The following is a 25,730-nucleotide window of genomic DNA, read 5'->3' as shown; positions in this document are numbered from 1 at the left end:
CGATACTAATCCAATTCTGACAATTTTGGATATGTCGGATAGATATCGTGCCTCTCGTCGTGTTTTCATCGTTTATTCATCATTGTTCTCTCAATTTGTCGTTCAATTCGATGAAATTGTTGCTCATACATGAATATCTTATATGAAAATCCCTATTTCCCTCTGGATTCGAACTCCACTCATCACTATACTGCATTTTATTCATTCATTTTTCTGAGTCGTGTTTTATTTGCTTTGACGCCTAAATTTGTGTTTAACGACCTCAAACTTAAGTTGCAAAAAGCAGAACATTGAAAACTAGTTGCCTCCAAAAAAGTGCACAACAGCCAAATTGCGTGATAAAAAATGGATAATGCTGGGATTTGGTTACATCTAACAGCCAAACAAATAGGATATGGTTAGCCCTTGCATGCTAGAACACTAAGATTTTGTTGTCCCTTGACACCCAAAACACTAGGATACAATTAAACATTGCAAGCCAACAGGAAATCTACTTGCCTCCAAAACATTGTAGAACGCTGGAATTTGGTTGCATGTAACAGCCAAAACACTAGGATATGGTTAAAATTTTCAAGCGAAAACACTCGGATTTTTTTGTGTTGTAAAATGCAGAATACTAGGATTTGGTTGCCCTGTGTGAGCAGAATAGTGGGATCCAATAGCCTTATAGACACAAGAACAATGAGATCTAGTTGATTGCAAAAAATGCGGAACAATGGCATTTCGTTGTCTCTTGACACCCAAAACACGGGAATACAGTTGCCCGTTGACTGCCAAAACATTGGGATTTTTTTGACCTGTTAGGGGCAAAACACTAGGAACTGGTAGCGTTGTTGACAGCACCCCTAGGATCTAGTGGTCTCGTCGACATCAAAACGCTGAGATCTAGTTTGCTACCAAAAAAATCCAGAACGCTGAAATTTGGTTGCGTTTGACAACAAAACATTGTGATATTTTTGGCTAAAAATCTAAGATTTTGTTGCCTTGTAAAAAAGGTAGAATACTAGGAATGGGTTGCCTTGAGTGAGGGAGAACAATGGGATCTAATGGCCTCGTCGATACCAGAATGCTGAGATCAAGTTGCTTGCAAAAAAATGCTGAAGAGTTGCATTTTGTTCCCTCTTGATAGCCAAAACACTACAATATAGTTGACTCTATAATGCAAAAACACCAGGATTTTTTTTTCCTTTCACCGAGACTCATTGCCACGTTGAGAGCAGAAGATTGGGATCTGGTGGCCTCGCAGACAGCACAAAATAGAGAACTCATTGCCCCCAAAAACTTGCACAACAAGAGGCATTTGGTTGTCTCTTGACTACCAAAGCACTAGGATATGGTTGCCCCATCACAAATAAAACACTGGGATTTTGTGGACTTATTAGGGGCAAAACACTGAGAATTGGTTGCCTTGTTGCAAGCAGACCAATGGGATCTAGTGGCCTCACGGACAACAGAACATTGAAATCTAGTTGCCTGCAAAAATTGCCGAATGTTAGAATTTGGTTACGTGTCACAACCAAGACACTAGGATATGGCTAAACCTTACAATCCAAAACACTGGAATTTTGTTCTCTTATAAAAGACAGAATACTAGGATTTGGTTGCCTTGTTTGATCACAATAGCGGGATCTAGTGGCCTCATCGACACAAGAACAACGAGACAGCAAAAAATTTGTGATATGATAAAACATTGGATGCTAAAACCCTTTGATTTTGTTGTCTTGTAAAAGACAAAATACTGGGATTTGGTTGCCTTGTGTGAGCAGAACATTATGATCCGATTGCCTTATCGACACCAGAATAATGAGATCACGTTGCCTGCAACAAAATGTTGAACAGTGGTGTTTGGTTGCCTCTCGACACCTGAAACATTGGAATATGGTTGCCCATGGACTGCCAAAACACTAGGATTTTGTTGACCTGTCACGGTCAGAACACGGAAAATTGGTTGCCTTTTGAGAGTAGACTGCTAGGATCTAGTGATCTCGTCCACACCACAACACTGCCATCTAGTTTGCCTGCAAAAAAATGCAGAACGATGGAATTTGGTTGCCAGTCTTACGACCAAAATTTGGGATATAGTTGGCCTTTGCAAGCCAAAAAATTGGGATTTTCTTGCCTTGCAAAAGGCAATAAACTGGGAATGGGTTACCTTGCTGAGAGGATAACACTAGGATCTAGGGGCCTCCTTGACATCAGAATGCTGACACCTAGTTGCGTGCAAAACAATGCCGAACGATTGCGTTTCTTTCCGTATTGACAGCCAAAACACTAGAACATGGTTGCCCATTGATTGCCAAAACACTAGGATTTTGTTGACCTGTTAGGGGCAGAACATTGAGATTTATTTGGCTCATTAGGCCCATGGCACAGTGATATTGCTGCGTTAAGGGGGGAAAAAGTGGGATTTGGTTGCCACGTTGAAAGCAGAACATCAGGATCTCGTGGCCTCACGGACAATAGAATGCGTAGAACTTGTTGCATATAGAAAATTACACAACGAGTGGCATTTGGTTACCTCTTGACACATAAAACACTAGGATATGGTTGCCAATACAGCAAAAAACACTAGGATTGTGTTGACCTGATAGGAGAAAAACACTAAGAATTGGTAGCCTTGTTGACAGCTGACCAATGAGATATAGTAGCCTCATTGACACCAAAACGCTGAGGTCTAGTTGCCTGCAAAAAATTGCAGTACGCTAGAATTTGGTTGCATCTGATGACAAAAAACTTGGGTCATGGTTAAACATTGCAAGCCAAAACAATGGGATTTTGTTGCCCTCTAAAAGCGAGAATACTAGGATTTGGTTGCCTTGTGTGAGAAGAACATCGGGATCTAGTGGCCTCATCATCACCAACAATGAGATGTAGTTTCTACAAAAAAACTGCCAAACATTGTCATTTCATTTCCTCTTGATAGCCATGTTGCCTGTTGACTACCAAAGCGCTGGATTTTGTTGAGCTATAGGGGCAAAACACTGAAAATTGGTTGCCATGTTGAGAGCATCCCTGGGATCTAGTAGCCTCGTTGACACCAGAATGTTGAGATCTAGTTTGCCAGCAAAAAAATGTAGAACCCTTGAATTTGGTTGCATCTGACAGCAAAAAAGTTGGGATATGGTTGGCCCTTGGAAGCCAAATAAGTGGGATTTTGTTGCCCTGTAAAAGGCAGAATACTTGGAATGGGTTGCTTTGTTGATAGCGGAACAATAGGGTCAATTGGCCTCATCAACACTAGAATGCTGAGATCTAGTTGTGGTGGAGATTGCACGATGAACGACACCAGGTTTGTGGCCATTGGAGTTGCAACTACCGCCACCCTCTTCTCCCCCCCATGCTTCCCACTTTCTTCTTTCCCTCTATGGATCTATAAGATCCCAAACTTTCATTGTTTTTTATGGTGATTTTAATTTGAAGAAGAGTTTACTTTAAGAAATCTCACCCATCGGTTTCTCCTCACCCACCGCCGCTATGGACGTCCTCCCACGATCGTCTTCCTTCAGTCAACTAGCCACCCATCATTTAAAAGTTACTTTTTTCCCCTTTCTCATTCTCTTTCTACACCATTATGTCTCTTAATCTTCCGCCTTTATTGTTCACTCTCTCCCTTTCACGTTCTCCCTCTCTCTTCTCTTTCGTGTTCTAAATCTCTTGCTACCAGGCTCTTTTTGTCACTCTCTATTGGAGACGTTCGTACCACTTTTTCTCATCCACCCTCTCTTTTCCCATTTTCTCTCGATCGTCCATCTCTCAATTCCTCTCACTATGGCTCTCTCTTTCCCCATTATCTCAATCGCGTCCTGTTCTAGATCCCCTCTTTTCTATCGCTATTTCTTGTGTGTGTTCTATCTCTCTCTCATTAACTTGTTTATCTCCCTCTCCCTCTCTCCTGTGCTACCCCTCTCCCTAGCACATTTTCTTTGGCATTCTCCGTCTTTCTCTATCGCTTCCCGTTTCTCCAGTACGTTCCCTTATTGAATTGTGATCTCTCTCCCCTTACCGTTGTCTATCTTCTTGGTGATGACGACGTCCATGAATAGACACCGATGCGTCACCACCGTCGTCCGAAGTCAACACGACTGCTGCAGACTTGTCGCCATTGTCACCAAATCAAGTCAATGCATCAGGCACGTCTCCACCCACACACGCCCCCTCACACATCCTGACACGTTGCCAAAGGCAGATCCAGAACTGCCCCCTGATGTGACACAAAACTACGTCACTGGAATCGATGCTCGTCTTTATTTTTATTTCTTTAAACTGTATTTTCTCTTTCCTCCAAGGCCTATATGTATAGGCCATTGTTTCAAGAAATAGTTAGGCAAGTTTATTTCAAGAATTGAGTTAGTTTTAACTCTTCTTGGAGGACTGCCCAGCCTCCCCTATCCCATCTCAACCGCCGCCGCCGTCATCGCTACCTTGCGTCGCCAACTACCTCTGCCCCATCTCGCCATTGCTGCTCGCCCAAGACATCCCTAGGCTGCCCACCCAGGGCCATCCTTAGGCCTCCCCAAGACAGCCTAAGGTTACTGCCTAGGGCCGCCCAAGGCCGCCCGCCCCAAGGCCGCCCGCCCCAAGGCCACCCTAGGCTAGCCCAGGCCGCCCGCCCACGGCCGTCCTAGGCATCCCAGGCAGCCTGCCTAGGGCCGCCCAAGGTCGCCCCAAGCCGCCCACCCAGGGCCGCCCAAGGCTGCCCGCCCAGGGCTGCCCTAGGCCACCCCAGGCCGCCCGCCCAAGGCCGCCCCTGGGCGTCCGCCCAGGACAGCCCAAGGCCACCCGCCTATGGCCACCCCTAGCCTCGCGCCTAGGGCCCCCCTAGGCCGCCCCAGGGCACCTACCTATGGCTGCCCTAGATCACCACTAGCCACCCACCCAGGGTCGCCCTAGACCACCCCCAGGCCACCCGCCCAGGGCCGCCCAAGGCTGCCTGCCCAAGGCCGCCCTAGGCCATCCGCCCCTAAGTCCTCCCGTGCGTGCCTGCCTAGCTGTATCCTTCCATCCGTCTCGCTTTCTGCCAGGGCCGTACAACACCCGGAACGCCTAAACCCTCTCGTCCGATGGGCCATTAAATGCCCGGAATCATCCAACCTCATCACAATCAAAAATCCCCGCAACCTCTTCGTGCACTATGGTGCCAAGGTATGCTTGAACTCTTTGGTGTCGACTTGTTCTTCGTCCAGTGTTCAGTGAGAATTCTCCATCGTCATCAGATCTGATTTGATTTGGAATTCCCTATGATTCTCTATCGTGAGTTTCTCTTGTGACGTGAATTCGAGTACTGAATTTGGTGCTTCGGCATCGTCGCGGTGGTTGAAGACAGTACTTCTGCCCTCGACGAGGAATGGGGCTGCACCACTAGTATTTCATCGGTTTTAAGCTCCAAATTTGTTCGCGTGGAATTATTTGGTCTCTTTTATCCATCCGTTGAAACCTGTCTTGTACCCTCCACCCGTTGTTGTCCTATCCATTCCCACAGTTGTCCTTTTCCCTAGTTGTCCTGCATCAAATTTGTATTAGAGCCAAACCTTTGTTAGCCTAGTCGTTTCCGCCATTGTAGACATCATCATTTATCAGTCCCATTGCATGTATCTGCGTTCAGGAAAATGAGTCTCCGCTCCAATGACAGACCAACCCCAAAATGGTCGTGAGGTGTCCGTCCCCGTCCACGAGTTGTCCTCATCTGTCCCACCAACCTCCTCACGTGGGGACATCGATCGTGTGTTCGACACTGTCCAAAACAGTTTTCGTGATGTGAATACACAAATTACCAACATGGACAACTGTTTAACTAGTTCGATCGATGCGGTTAGTGAACGGACTTATCAACTCGAGAATCGAGATCGTGATCGAAATCGACACGATCACAAAGACCACTACCCGTCATCATGACTGCGATGATCCTATACGATCCGAGAATAGATTTGGGAGCCGAAATCAGAATCTTCCCGAACGAGATAATCTCATTCCCCCGGATGCTCGAACTCTAGTTCGTGATAGGAATCGTCGAGACGATTACTATCCGCCAGAGCCTAGAACCCAAGATCAATATAGGAATCATCCCCCGAGGAACGATACCTAGGGATAGAGACCCGGTACACGATGGAAATCGTCCACCACGAGACGATTACCATCCACCGGAGGAGAGAGTCCCAGATCGTGATAGGATTCATCCCCCTCGGAATGATCCCATCCGCCTAATGATAGATTCTGAGTGTGGGACGAGAATCATCCAGATAGGAATGATCCTTATCCACCCAAGGGTGTGGCACCCCCTTAGGATCACCGCTGTGCGGATCATGACAATCAGTGGCAACAAATCCAATGCAGTGTCAAAGTTGATGTTCCGTACTATGAGGGATCTAGGGACCCTAAAGAATATCTTTATTGGGACTCTAAATTTAATAGTTATTTCAAATGGTATAATATGCTTGAGTGGCAGAAAGTTCAATATGCCGAGATGAGACTAGGAGGGCAAGAAAAAATCTTTTGGGAAAACCTTGATTTTTTTATTTATAACCGTCGAGAGGCACCCATAGATACTTGGCCCCAAATGAAGGACAAACTGCGTGAGAAGTACGCTCCCCTTGCTTACTTAGATAACCTTCTTGATCAGTGGCATAAACTACAGCAGGGTAGATGTCCTGTTTCCGAATATATTACTCAATTCCAAGAATTTTACATGAGGTGCCGAGTGGAGGAGAACCCCCGAGTCGTTATTTCTCGATTTAGAACCGATCTTAATCCCTATTTGGAGATAGAATTACTTGTCTGCAAGTCTACTACCCTAGAGCAGGCTTATCAAACTGTAGAAGATCTAGAGCTTTGTCAAAACTTATACCATACTCCCGTCTACAATCGCCCTGCTCTTACCGATCGGTCTCACTCATCCAATTCTGCTTATTCCAATCGTGTGACCCAGCGAAATGCCCTGTGAGCTCTCCCGGCACCACCCCCAGCTCCCACTCCCACTCGCACTTCCACCAAGCAGTGTCCTCTAGCTCTTACACCGTCCTCCACTACGCCAAACAGTCGTACATCATCTTCCCTTGATTCCACCGCTAGAGCCCCTCCTCAACCCAATCCTGCACAAATCGGTCCCTCTGGCTTTACTTGCTTTAAATACTAGGGACGTGATCATAGAACTTCCCAGTGCCCATCACGAGCTCTACATATAGGTCAAGAGCCCTCCAATTACATCCCTATCATAGATGATCAACCTGTCAATAAGGAAGAGTATAGAGTAGATAGTTACATCGAGGATGAATTTGTGCACGAACAAGATTTGGTGGGTTTTATTGGCATCACTGATTGCCAACCATCCCTTCTTCATCGGGATCCGTCCACATCTGTTAGGGGAGTAGTTTGATGTACTCTTACCCAACCCTCTACCATTAATGTCGCATTGAGAACGTCCATATTTTACACATATTTTAAGATTGGTGATAAGATGTGTAAGATGATCGTAGACACCGGTAGTTGTATCAATGTCGTCTCTGATGTCATGACTTCACGTTTGGGATTACCTTTGATTGATCATCCTCACCGATATTTTGTATCTTGGATCGATGCTACCTCAATCCCCGTGAAGAGTCAATTTCATCTTCCTTTGAAGGTTCAATCATATGAAGAAGAGATATTGTGTGATGTCTTACCCTTGAAGGTGGGCAGCATTTTCCTCGGCCGCCCTTGGTTGTATGATAATGATGTACACCTCCATGGTCGGAGAAATACCTGCTTGTTCATTCATCAGGGCAAGAAGCTTACATGGCATTCTTACACTCAAATCTCGTAGAGGTCCTCACCAAAATCTCCTTCCCTAGGTCTATGTATTCTTAGCGGTCGCCAATTTCAGAAGGAGATAGATAGTGAAATGTCTATTTGCTTAGCCGTGATTCACGATCATTCCTCTAAGGATTCCACATCATCACCACCGGTAGTTTCCAAATTACTTGCTGAATTTGAGAGTGTCTTCCCTGAGGACTTACCCAATGAATTACCTCCTATGCGACAAATCTAGCATGCCATTGATTTTGTTCCCGGATCCTCCTTGCCGAATCTTTCCCATTATCGTATGGATCCCATGCAGTACAAGGAACTTCAGCGCCAAGTCCAAGAGCTTTTGGACATGGGATTCATTCAGGAGAGCCTCAGCCCATGCGCCGTCCCTACATTAATAGCTCCCAAAAAGGACGGGAGTTGGTGCATGTGCATTGATAGTAGAGCCATCAATAAGATTACCGTCAAATATAGGTTTCCCATTCCTCGCATTGACGATATGTTTGATATGATGGCTGGTTCGAGGATTTTCTCCAAAATCGATCTTAAAAGTGGTTATCACCAAGTCCGTATCCATCCGGGAGATGAGTGGAAAATTGCCTTAAAAATCAAGGATGGATTATATGAGTGGAAGGTCATGCCCTTTGGTTTATCAAATGCACCCAGTACTTTCCAACAGTTGATGAACCACATTCTTAGGCCATTCACAGGAAACTTTGTCGTAGTTTATTTTGACGATATTCGTATTTATAGCAAATCCAAACCCGATCATATCCATCACCTACGTCTAGAATGTGAGGTCCTGAAAAATGAACAGTTATATGCGCATCCTAAAAAGTGTTCATTTCTTGTGGATCATGTCTCTTTACTAGGTTTTATCCTGTCAGCACAAGGGATTTTTGTTGATCCAGCCAGAATAGACGCTATAACCCAATGGTCGACTCCCAAAAATGCCCATGATATTTGTAGTTTTCATGGGTTACCCACCTTCTATAGGCAATTTATATCCAACTTTAGTACCATCATGGCACCACTGACTGAATGTCTTAAAGGAAATCATTTTGAATGGACTGCAGCAGCGCAGAGGTCCTTTGATAAGATCAAACATAGAATGACTCAGGGGTGTTTGATGACTCTAAAATATGTCATCAAATAATCAAGTTCTTAAGTTTAAATTCATTACAATTATCTTGTGAATTCATGCTAAGTTCATGCATATGTATTGTTTTATGAAATCACTAACCCCACTTGATTCTTTGAATCAAGTGGAATATATTTAACATTTTATGGCTAGTGAACATTCAGAAACAGGTTAAGAAGATCAAGGAAGAGAGGAGGATCAAGAGAAGTGGGCAAAAATTTGAAGTGGCAAAAATTACGAAAATGCCCCTAGGCATGACTTAAGAGAAAACCTATAAATACTCTCTTGAGAGAGGAGTTTAGGTGTTCAGAATTTTCTCTAAGGAAACTAGGGCTTGGAGAAGAGGATTTCTGCACCCTCCAGGAGCTGATGAGCTTTTGGAGTTGGAGAGGAAGAACAGACTGAAGATAGCTTGGATTGAAGAACCACGCCTTGCCGCAAGGACGTGACACCCGACGTGGGGAAATCTCAAGCTTCAGCCCTGTAATCCCTCTCTTCTCAGACAATTTTGGTTGGGTTGGAAGAGTCACAAGATCTTCCAATGTTTTCCAACTGAGGATTGTTTCATTTTAGATTTGATTTCAGTTGAATTTTGTTTCTTTCTTGTTCTGATCATCCTCCCCAAACTTCCCCAAAAAAATCCCTTTGACGCAGCAGCACCGCCGTGCGCAGCAACGCCGCCGCACGCCGCAGCGCAGCAGCTGCGCGTCAGCGCAGCCACGCTGCGCAACAGCGCTGCTGCACGCAGTAGCGCCGCGCGCAGCGTCGGCGCGCGCAGCCACGCCAAGACGCAGCGCTGCTGCCAGCAGCGCGCTGCATAAACACCTTGCGCGCAGGTACCCTACACGCAAGGTGTTTGATCCTTTGCCCCCAAGGGCAAAGGTACTATCTACAGAGAACTCCTATGTAGACAGCCTCTATTAAGTTAAATCTTTAACTTAATCAGAGCAATAGAAGTTAAATATTTCGACTAAACTGGGAATTAAAGAGGAATTCTGTGATTTTCGTGAGGATCATTTAACAGAGTTTAATATTTATTTTAAATTGATAAGTAACATATCTATTGAATAAAGAAGGAAATTTCTGCTGTTTTCTCCTGCTCCCTGTGGATCGACCCTCGCTCGCCTTACGCCGTGAGGTTTATAAATTTCTTGCATAAGCTCTGAACCTCACACGTCTGAACTGCTAAATAACCAGTAAAAAAACCCCTTAAACTTGAGCTTATCAACTGGCGCCGTTGCCGGGGAGCACGGTATAACAGTAGGAATTTTTATTTTCTTTAAATCTACAGTCATTTTTTGCAAATCTACAGTCATTCTCCTGAATCTACAGTCATTTTTTTTGCAAATCTACAGTCATTCTCTTGAATCTACAGTCATTTTTGTTGATTCTCCTAGAGCTGCAGGACTTAACAATCCTCAGCCTATTGTTATTCTAACCGTTTGCTGAAGATTTATGGTAGTAACACGTTCAGGAGCTGGTGAAAAATCTGCAGAGAAGGACATTAGAGACACCTCTCCAGATTCTACAGTTACAGAACCTGAAATTCAGCAGGAGAATATGGCTGAAGAGATTCATCAGCATCATGAAAGGAGAAGGACCATGCTTGACAGGTCGACACCGTCGGGAAACCTACGTCAAACTGATGTAAATCTTAACATCGGTGACGGTATCTCCTTTCGATATGACAATGCATTAATTCATTCCTTACCTGAATTTAATGGACTGCAAGCTCAAAATCCCTTAGAATTTCTTGATGACTTCCATATTAGGTGTTCATCTCAAAACATTCCAGGAATTTCTACAGAAATTTTAAAAATGAAATATTTTCCTCTAACTTTGAAAGACAAAGCATTTTCTTGGTATCGTAATTTAGGAATCACCTTTAACTCATGGGATGAGATGCAAGGAAAATTTCTGCAAAAATTCTACCCTCTCTCCAAAACGAATTTCTATAGAAGGGAAATTCACAATTTCCATCCTCATGATGGAGAAGCTTTTAGTGAGTCATGGGAGAGATTCAATGATTTGTTGAGGAAATGTCCTCACCATGGCATTGAACAATGTCAATTAGCCCAAATATTTTATGAGTCTCTCTCTGATTTTATGAAAAACAAAGTAAATCTCGCTACCGGTGGAACGTTCTATACTGCATATGAGGACGAAGTTTTTGATATTTTGGAGAGAGTTGCAGAAACTGATTCGCAGGAGATTGGAGCCAATCAGAATGGGAGGAATGTGCAGCCCAAGAGAGCAGGAGTTCTGCAGGTCAACGCCAAGGAGGGAGAGCTACAAGCGGGCCTAAGGGAGACCAACCAGAAATTGGAGGAGCTCACCTCTACCTTGAAGAATGTCTTCCTAGGAAACTCTCCCATCATTAAAGCTAAGATCTGCTCTCTCTGTTTTAGCAGGGAACATGAAGATGGAGCCTGCCAATCCATGGAAGAAGAGGTGAAGGCCTTCAATCAGCCGCAACAACCGTGGGCAGGTCAAAAGCGGCCAAATTTCCAAAACGGAGAGGCCTTCCACCAAGGAAACAAGCCGGCAGCTCAACCCCCGTTCCAGCAGAGACAACAATTCCAGCACAGGCCTCCACAACAGTATCAGGTTTCATCTCAAACTCAACCTGATTTCTCTACATTAACCCCCGTCATTTCAGATATGATCGAAAAGCAAAACCAAAAGTTGCGGGCGGAGATGGAGATGCGAATGCAGGTAATGATGGAGTTCCAGACTAAACAAATGCTGGAGTCACAAGAGCAAATGAGGAAGCTGCTGGAGAGTTTCAGGCCACCCTCTGAGTCCCAAGGTATCCTTGCAGAAAACACTTGCACTTCTCAACGTTTTCCTACGAAACCCGTCATCAATCCATGCAATTTGCATCATATTCAGCATTCTAGCCATGAAGAAATGGATGAATTGGATCCTGAAGTTCTGGCAGCCTCAAGATTGAGGAATGGAAAAGAACTTCAGGATCCCTATAGGTATTTTGTAGAGAACGCTAGGAAGAAAGAGGAGTCAAGGGAGCACGAAGGAGAGGATCTTCCCGACGGCGATGAACCCTTACCTTCCACAAGTGGGCAACACATACCTTATCCCTCTGCCCTAAGGAGAAAGAAACCTGTCTTTGATTATGAAAACAAGTTGTTAGAGAACTTTACGAAGGCCACAATGACAGTCACTGTGGAAGACATGCTTAGGTGTGCACCATCACTTAAGAAATATCTTAAGGACTCTTGCACAAATAGAACGAGTAGGGAAGTTGTTAAACTTTCCGAAAATGCCTCTAGCATTTTAAATGACATACCTATAAAAAAGAGGGATCCTGGTGCCCCTTTTATCACTTGTGACATAGGAGGAAAGACTTTTTCAAAAGTCTTGTTAGACACAGGAGCAAGCATCAGCATCATTCCGGCAGCATTGTATGAGGAATACGGCTTCGGGGAGCTTGAAGAGATCCATATGGACTTACTCTTAGCCGACGGAACGGTCAGGCAACCTGAGGGACGATTGACTGATGTCACTATCACTGTAGAAAATTGTAAAATTCTTGTAGATTTCATAGTAACTGATGTAAAAATTTCAGGAAACTTTAGCTTGGCTCCTATCATTCTAGGAAGACCGTTTTTAGTGACGGCTAGGACTATCATGGACTGGGAAAAGGGGACTGTCGAGTTTAAGATAGGGAAGGAAAGAGTTCAACTTGACATCTCTAGAATGATGAAGTGCCCCTTAGGGAGCAATGAAGAGCTCAGCTTCTGCACAGAAAATGAAGGAGAAGAGGGAAGAGTGAAGGAGTACCTATCCAACATAGAAAGTAGAGAGCTAGATGATGAACTCTTAGACTCTGCAGAAGTAAAAGCTCACCCAAAACTTAAACCACTTCCCTCTACCCTCAAGTATGCCTATTTAGACTGTACAGAAAGTTTACCTGTGATTATATCTTCATCCCTCACTCCAACACAAGAAGAGAGCTTACTCAAAGTGCTTAAAGAGCATAAATCGGCCATAGGGTGGACTTTTGATGACATCAAAGGAATTCCATCTTCAATTTGTGAGCACAGAATATTTCTAGAAGATGAAGCTAGACCCTGTAGAGAACATCAGAGGAGGTTGAATCCTCACATGAGAGAAGTCCTCGAAAAGGAAATTCTCAAGTGGCTTAATGCCGGCGTCATCTATGCGATTTCCGATAGTAGATGGGTAAGCCCGGTACATATGGTTCCTAAGAAGTCAGGAGTGACTGTTGAGCTGAATGATAAAGGAGAAGAAGTGCAGAAGAGGCTAACCACTGGGTGGAGGGTGTGCATTGACTATCGGAAATTGAACAAGGCTACCAAGAAGGATCATTACCCATTACCCTTCATGGATCAAATACTAGAAAAATTATCGGGGCAGCATTATTTCTGTTTTCTTGATGGTTATTAAGGATATAACCAAGTGAATATCCATCCTGAGGACCAAGAGAAGACGACCTTCACGAGTCCTGTAGGGACATATGCCTTTAGGCGTATGCCTTTTGGGCTATGTAATGCGCCCGCCACATTCCAACGATGCATGAGTGCACTCTTCTCCGATCTAGTGGGGGAGTGCTTAGAAATATTTATGGATGATTTTTCTGTATTTGGATCCACATTTGAAAACTGCCTCCTTAGCCTCACCAAAGTATTGAAGAGGTGCATTGAGTCGAACCTCGTACTAAGTTGGGAAAAATCTCATTTCATGGTGCAAGAGGGAGTAGTGCTGGGCCACATGGTAAGCAGCCGTGGCTTGGAAGTGGACAAGGCCAAAATCGAGGTCATCCAGGGCCTTCCACCTCCAACCAACCTAAAAACCCTTAGGGGTTTCCTCGGCCACGCGGGTTTCTATAGACGTTTTATCCTTGATTTTGCTAAAATTTCTAAACCGCTTACAAACCTTTTATCGTCTAAAAATAATGATTTTGAACTAACACTAGAGGCTAAGAATGCATTTGATAAATTAAAAGAAGCTTTAGTAAATGCACCTATCTTGCAAGGGCCCAATGGGACCCTTCCTTTTGAACTAATGTGTGATGCTTCTGATTTTGCAGTAGGTGCGGTGTTAGGTCAGCGAATTGACAAGAAACCCGTGGTCATCTACTACGCCAGTAGAACATTAGTGGATGCACAGCTGAATTATTCTACGACCGAAAAGGAACTACTGGCTATTATTTTTGCATTAGAAAAATTTAGGTCTTATTTGTGATCATGCAGCTATTACTATTTTTTCTGATCATGCAGCTATTAGATATTTATTAGCAAAGAAGGAGGCAAAACCTAGGTTGATTAGATGGGTCTTACTATTACAAGAATTTGATTTGGAGATTAAGGACAAGCGAGGATGTGAAAACGTAGTAGCAGATCACCTCTCTCAAATTTTAAACACCCAACCTGCGTTAATAAACGATGCATTTCCGGATGAACATGTCCTAACCGCACAAGGAGCATCGCTTCCTTGGTATGCGCATATTGTCAATTTCTTGGTTTCAGGACAAATTCCAACAGGTTGGACGTCTCACGAGAGGAAGAAGCTGCTTAAAGATGCAAGATTTTACTTTTGGGAAGACCCGGAGCTATTCCATCAAGGCCAAGATCAAATTTTGAGGCGGTGCGTCCCCGAGAGCGAGCAAAGGAGCATCTTGGAATTCTGCCATTCCAAACCTGGAGGAGGACATTACTCCGCTAAGGTAACCGCACATAAAATTGTTGAATCTGGTTTTTTTTGGCCTACGTTATTTCAAGATGCTCAAACGTTTTATAACACATGTTTATCATGCCAAGCATCCATCAACATAAGTAGGAAAGATAGAATGCCCCTACAACCCATTCTAGAAGTAGAAATATTTGATTTATGGGGAATAGATTTTATGGGACCTTTTCCTAGTTCAAATGGGTATGAATATATATTGATGGCTGTCGATTATGTCTCCAAATGGGTGGAGGCCATCCCCTAAAAAACCAATGACAGCAAGGTAGTGACTAATTTTATTGAGAAACATATTTTTTATAGATATGGATGCCCACGAGCGATCATTAGTGACGGAGGATCACACTTTACAAATTACAACTTTAGGAACCTCCTCAAGAAATTTGGTGTTCATCATCGAGTCACTACCCCTTATCACCCCCAAGCGAATGGCCAAGTGGAATTATGCAATCGGGAGGTTAAGAAAATTTTGAGGAAAATAGTGCGTCCAGATGGGAAAGATTGGTCTAGGAAGCTCGACGAGGCATTATGGGCTTATAGGACAGCTTACAAAACCCCTCTCGGCATGTCTCCCTTCCGCCTTATCTTTGGCAAAGCTTGTCACCTACCACTTGAGTTAGAACACAAGGCCCTTTGGGCTATTAGAAAACTCAACCTAGATTTGGATAGAGCCGGCAAGCATAGACTTCTTCAATTGAATGAGTTGGAAGAGTTAAGAAATGAGGCTTATGAGAATTCGAAGATTTATAAAGCCAAGATGAAGATGTTTCATGACAAGAGCTTGAGGAGAAGAATCTTTGTGGAGAATCAAAAAGTATGGCTGTACAACTCTAGACTAAAACTCTTTCCAGGTAAATTGAAAACGCGATGGGATGGTCCCTTCCTTGTTCAGCAGGTTTTTGAGAATGGAGCCGTCACAATTTTAGATCCTACGTCTCAAAGACGATTCACTGTGAACGGGCAACGGCTCAAACCCTACTTAGAAGAAGAAGATCTTCACAGCCCCATGAATATTACGTTAGAAAAGCCATCGCATGATAGCTCATGATCCGATTAGTTTTTGTTTTTACTACATTTCCTATTCTCTATGCTTGGTTATTTTCCTTGTTTTGTTTTTGTTTCTGCGTTTTTGTTTCTGTTCTCGTGTGCAGCCACTCCGATCCACGCCCACCTAACACGTCACTGGACAACACGCATGCTGATCGCCGCCCTTCCTTCCATGGTTTGGTAGTCCTTTCTCCTTCCTCTCAATTATGATTTGTCATGTAGGAACATGCCTTTTATTGAGGGGGGGAGGGGAGTACATTTACATGCATTCTCCATGAACTCTTTCCCGTTTTTGCATTCACAAACCATGGATATTTGATGATCTTAGGAGATGATTGTCCAATGATATGCATGATAATTCGATTCTTTTCAAAAGGGTAGAAATGCAAGAGTGGCCAGCTAGGGAATCCTAGGTGAAGTAAGCCTAGCTAGGTGCACTACGATCCATACCACGACAGTCATATCTATTACCATTATACTTCTCTCACCTCACCATCCACCTCGGGTTGAGTTAGCACTTACATGCACGAAAATTTTTAGCTTTAGTGGAGAGTAGGGTTAGTGTTAGCTCATTGGCAGTATTATTATGACGTGAGTGAAGCTCCCTGACCCATGAAGGATACATAACTTCGTCGGGGGAATAAGCTGCCAGTCTACTAAGGACAGCACATGGGTAGTGGATAAGCGCCACCAAACTATCAAGTGAAAGCTGCACTGCGCATAAACAAGCAAAAGCTTGCATCATAGTATTAAAGTTGATTGTCATAAAAAATGACCAACAAGCAGCAAATGCCAAATAAAATAAAGGTGGAAAAGCTGTCTCCCATGTGTTTGAGCCGATGCTACTATAGCCATAGTATTGAGCTAGCATTAATACCACTCTCTACGCCTCGTTCAGTAGTGCGCTTGGGGTGTTAACTCGATCTTATTCCATATACTATGTACTTACTATATGTACTCCATAGATCATGTGCACTTAGTTGAGGTCTAAGGCTGAGATAGATCCTAAATTTCTTCTACGCTAGTCAATTTTAATTGCTGAAAATACTCCTTGAGAAGAGCATGAATCAAAGTTATCGAAAGTCAAAATTCACCTTGCGATCATCTTCTATTCTCACCTGCATGTCATTACTAAGGGACTAGTAATGATCTAAGTTGGGGGGTGTTTGATGACTCTAAAATATGTCATCAAATAATCAAGTTCTTAAGTTTAAATTCATTACAATTATCTTGTGAATTCATGCTAAGTTCATGCATATGTATTGTTTTATGAAATCACTAACCCCACTTGATTCTTTGAATCAAGTGGAATATATTTAACATTTTATGGCTAGTGAACATTCAGAAACAGGTTAAGAAGATCAAGGAAGAGAGGAGGATCAAGAGAAGTGGGCAAAAATTTGAAGTGGCAAAAATTACGAAAATGCCCCTAGGCATGACTTAAGAGAAAACCTATAAATACTCTCTTGAGAGAGGAGTTTAGGTGTTCAGAATTTTCTCTAAGGAAACTAGGGCTTGGAGAAGAGGATTTCTGCACCCTCCAGGAGCTGATGAGCTTTTGGAGTTGGAGAGGAAGAACAGACTGAAGATAGCTTGGATTGAAGAACCACGCCTTGCCGCAAGGACGTGACACCCGACGTGGGAAATCTCAAGCTTCAGCCCTGTAATCCCTCTCTTCTCAGACAATTTTGGTTGGGTTGGAAGAGTCACAAGATCTTCAATGTTTTCCAACTGAGGATTGTTTCATTTTAGATTTGATTTCAGTTGAATTTTGTTTCTTTCTTGTTCTGATCATCCTCCCCAAACTTCCCCAAAAAATCCCTTTGACGCAGCAGCGTACGCAGCGCGCAACAACGCCAAGACGCAGCAGCGCCGCAACGCAGCCACGCCGCTGCCAGCGCCACGCAGACGCAACAGCGCCTGGCGCGCAGCGCCGTCAGCGTGCAGCCACGCCATGCGCGACAGCCGCTGCAGCGCAGCGGCCAAGACGCAGCAGCGTCGCGCGCAGCCACGCCGCGCGCGACAGCGCCGCTGCACGCAGCAGCGCCGCGCGCAGCAGCGTCGCGCGCAGCCACGCTGCACGCAACAGCGCTGCTGCACGCAGCAGCGCCGCGCGCAGCAGCGTCGCGCGCAGCCACGCCGCGCGCGACAGCGCCGCTGCACGCAAGGTGTTTGATCCTTTGCCCCCAAGGGCAAAGGTACTGTCTACAGAGAACTCCTATGTAGACAGCCTCTATTAAGTTAAATCTTTAACTTAATCAGAGCAATAGCAGTTAAATCTTTCGACTAAACTGGGAATTAAAGAGGAATTCTGTGATTTTCCTGAGGATCATTTAACAGAGTTTAATATTTATTTTAAATTGATAAGTAACATATCTATTGAATAAAGAAGGAAATTTCTGCTGTTTTCTCCTGCTCCCTGTGGATCGACCCTCACTCGCCTTACGCCGTGAGGTTTATAAATTTTTTGCATAAGCTCTGAACCTCACACGTCTAAACTACTAAATAACCAGTAAAAAAACCCCTTAAACTTGAGCTTATCAGCCCCTATTCTCCGTTTACCTGATTTTGATAAAGTGTTTGAGGTCGCCTATGATGCATCGGGATTAGGAATTGGTGGAGTCCTGAGTCAAGAGAATCATCCCATCGCTTTCTTTAGTAAAAAGATGAACTACGCTAAGTTCAAATATTCCACCGATGACAAAGAGTTCTACCCTGATCATGAAGCTTTGAAGTATCTTCATTATCAACAGAAATAAAATTCTAGACATGTTAAATGGGTTGAATTCATTTAGTCATATACCTTCGTCTTTAAACATAAGAAGGGAATCAAAAACCAAGTGGCCGATGCCCTTAGTAGATGTGTCCACCTCTTAAACGTAATGAAGGTAGAAGTTGTCGGATTTGAACAGATGAAGGATCTATACCTCGATTGCCCAGACTTTGCTCCTGTTCTCTAGACCATAGGCAATTACCCGCATCCTGAAAACCAAGATTATATCTTAGAAAATGGATTTTTATTTTATGATCGACGCCTATGTATTCCACAGTCTTCCCTTAGGGATTTCCTTGTGTGGGAAACGCATGCCGGAGGCCTTAGTGGTCATTTTGGGAGAGATAAAGCCATTGTTATGGTAGAGCATAGATTCTTTTGGCCATCCCTCAAGCGAGACGTAGCTAATATTTTTTCCCAATGTCGTGTATGTGCTCTCGCCAAGCAGGTTAAACAGAGCACTAGCATGTATACCCCTCTATCAGTCCCTTAGAAACCTTGGGATGATGTGAGCATCAACTTTGTGTTAGGGCTTTTCAGAACAAACAAGCGCTATGTTTCTATCATGGTGGTTGTAGATGTTTTTTCAAAGATGGCCCATTTCATTCCATGTTTTAAAACTTCCGATGCCTCTCATGTTGCGTAGCTTTATTCCGATGAAGTTGTCCGTCTCCATGGGCTTCCAAAAAGCATAGTATCAGACAGAGATGTCAAGTTCTCTAGCTATTTTTGGAAAACCCTGTGGCATCTATTGGAAACAAAGCTTAAATTCTCCACGGCTTTTCATTCTCAGACTGATGGACAGACTGAGGTCGTTAATAGAAGCCTTGGCCATCTATTACAATCGTTGCCTACAATGCGCCAGTCAACTTTACCACTAGCATGAGTCCATTTGAGATAGTACATGGTCATCCACCTCATAAACCCACCAACCTTATACCCATGTTACCGCATGCTAGAGTCTTAGATGATGGTCATGAGTTTGTCAGTCATATTAGAAGTCTGCATGAGGAAATTCATACACGCATCATAAATAACAGCAACTCATATAAATAGACCGCAGATTTACACCGTCATTTTTGCGAATTTAAAGAAGGTGAAATGGTGATGGTGAGGGTTAGGCCGGATAGATTCTCTTCCAAGCGGGCTACTAAGCTTTATGCTCGTAGTGCTGGGCCATTCCCAACCCTCAAACGAGTAGCGGAAAATGCCTATGCCGTGGTCAGATCCTCCACATGGGAGATAAGTACCACTTTCAATATTTCAAATTTAGTCGCGTTTAAAGCCCCACCTCTTTCATCTAATGACCCTTTTCTGCCCTCGGACTTCTCGGTGAGTGAGTTTGACTTGTCCACTGCCCCCTCACTACCTTCTGATTGGCAAGAGAACATCGAGGCTATACTGGACGAAGTAATCACCTTCACCAAAGGTAGGATGGTGTGGAAGTTTCTTGTTCGTTGGCAGGGCAAAGCATCAATGAACGACACGTGAATCACGGAAGCGGACCTGGTTCGCCTGCGCCCTGACTTGGTGACCCCGTGATAACTTGCAAATTAACATGATTAATTAATGAATTATACATTATATTTATGTGTTTTAATGACTATATTTGCATGTTATCATATTAAAATAAAGATAAATCATTTAACCTTTCATCTTATTATTGATTCTGATTTTTATCATTTTTTACATGGAATTTAACTTTATTTCAGTGAAGAAATATTTTTTACAGGGCTTTAAATACTTGGCTAAAGGTTGGTAAGTGTTTCCATGATTTTTCTGGAACAGTTCCATATTTTTTATAATTTTTTGACCATTATATAGCTAAGAAATAATTTTTACATATTTAAATAACACATATATTATTTATTTGGCATTTATAATATATTTAAATATTTACTAAGGAGTATCCACGTCATTCCCCCAAAATTCGGGCGAATAAATGGATATATTTATTTAAATAAGAATAAAGAGAGAGACATATATTATTTATTATCATATAATAAATAGAGATAAGAGAGAGAAGAATAGTCAACATAAGCGGCTATGATTTAAAATATATAAAGAAAGGAGAGAGAGAGAAGAATAGTCAACATAAGTGATTATGATTTAAAATCTTTAAAGAGAGAAGAGAGAGAAGAAGGAGCGGCTTATGATTTAAAATAAAAGAGAGAAGAGAGAGAGAAGAATGGTCAAAGATTGCGGCTAAGAGAATAAAAAAAAAATTTTAAAAAAAACCTTTTGTCTTTTTCTTTTGTTTTTATTATTTCAGGGTGACGTGGAGCATTCCTAGCCGTTCAAATGACGAAATCACTTGCCAATGATTGCGGGCTGAGGATGTGCACAACATGTCAGGACGTGATCCGAGAAAGCGGAAAACGAGAAATAATCATGCTAGCCAATCAAAACGTGCCATTTCCAAGCTTATTGGAGGAGAGATAAATAAATCCAACGGCTCAGATATTTTCTCACTAAAACCTTGATATCTTGAGATCTACATGTCCGATTGGGATGAAATTTTAAGGGTAGGTTCGTCTTTTCCCCCTCTACAATCCACACGGTCTTTAAATGGAGGTCTGGAAAAGGGCAAAAATCACTTTTGGATGCTCTCCCCCAAGCAATTGGCCAGGAAGGACACAGGAGGGATTCTTCAAGTCGACAGATCTTGCTTCTACAATCAAAATTGTAAGTTTCTGATTTGTAATTCAACACTCTTCTTGAACGATTCTAAAACGCTGAGGAATGTACATGCCCTAGAATTATGTTTTGAATGGAATTAGCACTCTGTTTTGATTCTGATTCGAGATCTGATTTTTTATCCTTAATTCTACATCAATTTAAAATATTTCTGCTTCATTAGATTTTTAATTTAGGGTCGGATTTTATCTTTTCCCTAATTTCTTCACTTTCTCTCTCTAGGTTAATTTGTTTAGTTTCTCTCTCTATATTTCGATTTTTATTGTTTAGGAATTTAATTTAATATATAAAAAACCTAAAAATAAAATTTGAATCGAAAATTCATCTATCTTGAAGTCCAAATTAAAAATCCCTTTCTTGATCATCTAATTCCCAATTTTAATTCATAACAAATTGTGTTAAAATTTTTTAATAATTGGGAAATTAATAATCTGATATTAAAATTGAAATATTCATATCTTGAATTTTCTGACCGAAATATCAAAAATCAAAATTAAGTTTTACATAATTTTGTTTAATTAAAGAATATTATTAAGGATAATTAAGATTTATTAATTGCAAAATTAAATCATCTCTGAATTAATTCATTGAAATTGGATAAAAATTCTCATTTGTTGCCTCCCTGTGGTTTGACCCCTTGCTCTGTATTTGATATTTAGTGAATAAGGGAAATTATAATTTTTATTGTATAAGTCTAAAAGCCTAAACAACGACATATTTTAAGTACATTTTTAGGCTTATCACCCCGCTAGAGTCTTCTGACGCTTACTCGACTGATGCAACACGCCCGGCCGGGATCAACGGCTCGCATTGCAACACAAGGCAGAGTAACGATCAGCTATAAGGATTCAATGGATGATGATATGATGCAAAATTTGTAAGAAAATAACGAGTAATACAATGTGGCGACCGAGGTAAGGCGAAGGCCTTGGAAGTGATCCGTACGTGCCACGTACAATCCGACTCCCAATGACCCGATAAATCAACATTAAACACTAACAGAACGGGTATCCTCGATCAGACTGTTTCCCCTTGACAAGAAGACAGGATTGACAGACAAGATAATAACTCTCCCAAGCCCAAAGAACAGGAATGGTATAACGGCTAACCCTGGCGATAGAGCGCGCAAGAATGTATTGAAAGAAATAATAATACTCAAAGGGGTGACGGTTTGACCTGCGGGACAAAGGTCTGGAAAGTCGTGGTGGATCAAAGCCGAGTTTGGGTGGCGGGAATGATCTGATGCAGCGGCGACAGTGGATGGCAATGGAGTAGTCCGCTGCATCCAGGTGACGAGCAAACAGGCCTAGTGGTGGCGTCTGGCTCGAACACCGATGGAGGGGCCAGAGGCGGGTGCCCTCGACAGGCTATGTCGCACCGGCTCGGTGGGCGCCCTAGTAGGGGCGCCGGCCGTGGTCGGGTAACCAGCACCCTAGTCGGGGCGCAAGCTGCCGGTTGGGCGGTGGAAACCGGCAACCTTAGAGGGACAACATCGGCGGGCAGGCAGGTTACTCGACTGGGGCGCCAGCATTGTCCTGGAAGAGCGGTGCCGTGAGATTGGCCGGCCGAGCGCGTGAGGGTGGGTGGCCAGTTCAGGGGTCTGCCATTCGCGACGGGGTGGGGCGCCCCGGATGGGGAGTGCCGGCCACAAGCTGGCGGGTGGAGCCGGGTGCCCTAAATGAGGGCGTCTGTTGCGTTTGCCGAGACGGGTGGCCGCCACCGAAGGGCGCTGGCCAGGTTCGGGCGGGCGGGCTCCCGAATTGGGGTTCGCCGCTCGTGGGCAGGCGTAGTCGCAGACAGATGCCGGCCGTGATCAGACGGGCGGGCTCCTGATTTGGAGGCAACCGTTCGCGGGCGGGTGGCAGTCGCGACGGCGGCAAGCGGCGGCGATGACTCGCCAAAAACCCTAGCTCCTTCTCAGGTTGAAAATGGCAAGAATACCCTCCGAACTACCAATATTTGCTTTGAAGTGCCCTTTCTTTAAATCCGAGTGGTCGCTGAGTCGACTCGGTCGTGACTCGCCGGTCACTTAAAATCGAGTCACACCGGATTGACTCAGCGTGGGGATCATTTCGTTTGTGCTGAGTCAACTCGGTCTCCGACTCATCATCTTCTTCCTCCGGCTAGGGCTTCCGGCGGTGGCTTTTTTGTGTGTTTTGGCGTTTCAGCGGTGTCGGTTCGATGTTCAGGCAATCTAGGGGAGACGGTCTAGTGGTCTGCGGACGTCCTAAAATTTTTGTAAGATAAACAATGGGACGGGGCGGCCGGCAGACATGGCAAGCACTTCACGTGGATGCCGACCGGGTTGGCGGCGTCCAACGCACGAGCCAACTGCTGGCCGGTGGCGAATGCCCTGATTTAGGCATCCGCTGCTGGCTGGCGGCGCCGCCGAACGGGTGTCTTAGTTGGCGGCACCAGCGGATGTCCTAGCTAGGGCGTTGACGGTTACCATTGGGGCGCCAGAGTCACCGGCGGCGTCGGCGGAGGTAGAGCATCTTGGCGGCGGCATTCTCTGCGGTCTCTCCTCCAAGAGATGAAAGCAAGGCAGCGGCGGCGGCAACACGGTGGCGGCGCGCTCTGGCATTACTGATGCAAATTTTGAACGACAGTGGGCGGTCGCAGTGGCAAGGCGGCAGGGGTTTCCTCTTATCCCTAAAGGGATGCCTCCCTCTCTTGGAGGTTTCCTCCTCTTCCAAACAAGCTGCAAAAACAACAATAATCTCCTTCTTCTTCCTCTAGGGCATCTCTTGTCCTTTTATAGAGGAAGAGAGAAAACTCTAGGGGTTGGTCCGTAATTACGGAAAACCCCTAATCGAGCCGTAAAACCACGGTTCGATATGCGACAGAAGGGCCAAAAACACGGAGGCCCTCCCCAAAAAAACAAAATGTAAAGAAAACGCAAATCCGTGAAAACGTAAAGAAAATGGTTTGGGAAAGCTTCCTCCTCAAGCCGTGTACTTAAACTTCGGATTCTTCACGTTGGCTCGGGCTTCACCGCGTGGCTGCTTACGTGTCACAATGGGTTGATCGTGTGCTTCGGCTTCTGGATGGTCCCCCATCATCGACGGAGTCGAGTTCTTTGCACCCCGGGGGAATTGGTGGCAATGACGTCGACACATCGACACCGAATGCGTCACCACCGTCGTCTAAAGTCAACACGACTACTGCACACTTGCCGCCATCATCATCAAATCAAGTCAACGCATAAGGCGCGTCTCCACCCACACACGCCCCCTCGCGCGTCCTGACACATCGCCAAAGGCAGATCCAGAATTGCCCTTTGACGTGACGCGAAACCACATCACTCGTCACATCACTCGTCTTTATTTTTATTTCTTTTAATTGTATTTTCTCTTTCCTCCGAGGCCTATATGTATAGACCATTATTTTAAGAAACAGTAAGGCAAGTTTATTTCAAGAATTAAGTTTGTTTTAACTCTTCTTTGAGGACTGCCCAGCCTCCCCTATCCCATCTCAACCGTTGTCGCCGCTTTCAGTGCCTTGCGTCGTCGGCTACCTCTGCCCCTTCTCGCCGTCACCGCTCGCCCAAGACAGCCCTAGGCTGCCCCTCCAAGGCCGTCCTCAAGCCTCTCGGGACAGCCTAAGGTCGCCTGCCCAGGGCCGCCCAAGGCCGCCCACCCCAGGGCTACCCTAGGCTGCCCTAGGCTCCCCACGGCCGCTCTAGGCCTCCCAGGCCGCCTACCAACGCCCGCCTAAGGCCGCGCCAGGCCGCCCGCCTAGGGCCACCCAAGGCTGCCCCAGCCGCCCACCTAGGGCTGCCCCACGCCGGCCGCCCGCCTAGGGCCGCCCCAGGCCGCCCGCCCAGGCCGCCCAGGCCGCCCGCCCAAGGCCGCCTAAGGCCGCCCCAGGCCGCCCGCCTAGCCTGGGCCACCCGCCTAGGCCGCCCAGCCGCCCGCCCAGGCCGCCCTAGGCTGCCCTAGGCCACCTGCCCAGGGCCTCCCCAGGCCGCCCACCCAAGGCCGCCCACCCAAGGCCGCCCACCCAAGGCCGCCCTAGGCCACACCAGGCCGCCCGTCCAGGGCTGCCCTAGGCCACCCAAGGCTGCCCGCCTAGGGCCGCCCTAGATCGCCCCCTGGGCACCCGCCCGGGATCGCCCTAGACCAACCCCAGGCCGCCCGCCCAGGGCCACCCTAGGCCATCCTCCCCAAGTCCTCCCGCGCGCGCCTACCTTGCCGTGTCAGCCCATCCACCTAGCTTTCTGCCAGGGCCGTACAATGCTCGGAACATCCAGACCCTCTCGTCTAGTGGGCCATTCAATGCCCGAAATTGTCCAATCTCATCACGGTCAGAATTCCCCGCAACCTCTTTACGCACTACGGTACCGAGGTACGCCTGAACTCTTTGGTGTCGACGTGTTCTTCGCCTAGTGTTCCGCGAGAATTCTCCACCGTCGTCAGATCTGATTTGATTTAGAATTTCCTATGATTCTCTATCGTGAGTTTCTCTCGTGACGTGAATTCGAGTATTGAATTTGGCGCTTTGACATCATCGCTGTGGTTGAAGACAATACTCCAGCCCTCGACGAGGAATGGGGTTGCACTAGTA

At 45.1% G+C, this 25,730-nt stretch overlaps 1 non-coding gene across 1 annotated transcript; it reads right to left on the bottom strand.

The window, feature by feature from the left end:
• Positions 1–10,870: 10,870 nt before the first annotated feature.
• Positions 10,871–10,976, bottom strand: LOC144715384 (small nucleolar RNA R71). Its single transcript, XR_013584611.1, has one exon. It is a non-coding gene; the product is annotated as a small nucleolar RNA R71 (small nucleolar RNA).
• Positions 10,977–25,730: the final 14,754 nt, after the last annotated feature.

The sequence above is a fragment of the Wolffia australiana genome, chromosome 18 (genome assembly GCF_029677425.1).
Source record: "Wolffia australiana isolate 7733 chromosome 18, ASM2967742v1".
Classification (NCBI taxonomy): Eukaryota; Viridiplantae; Streptophyta; class Magnoliopsida; order Alismatales; family Araceae; genus Wolffia; species Wolffia australiana.
Note: the sequence above shows the minus strand (reverse complement) of the source record. Positions and strands in the feature narration are given on the sequence as shown.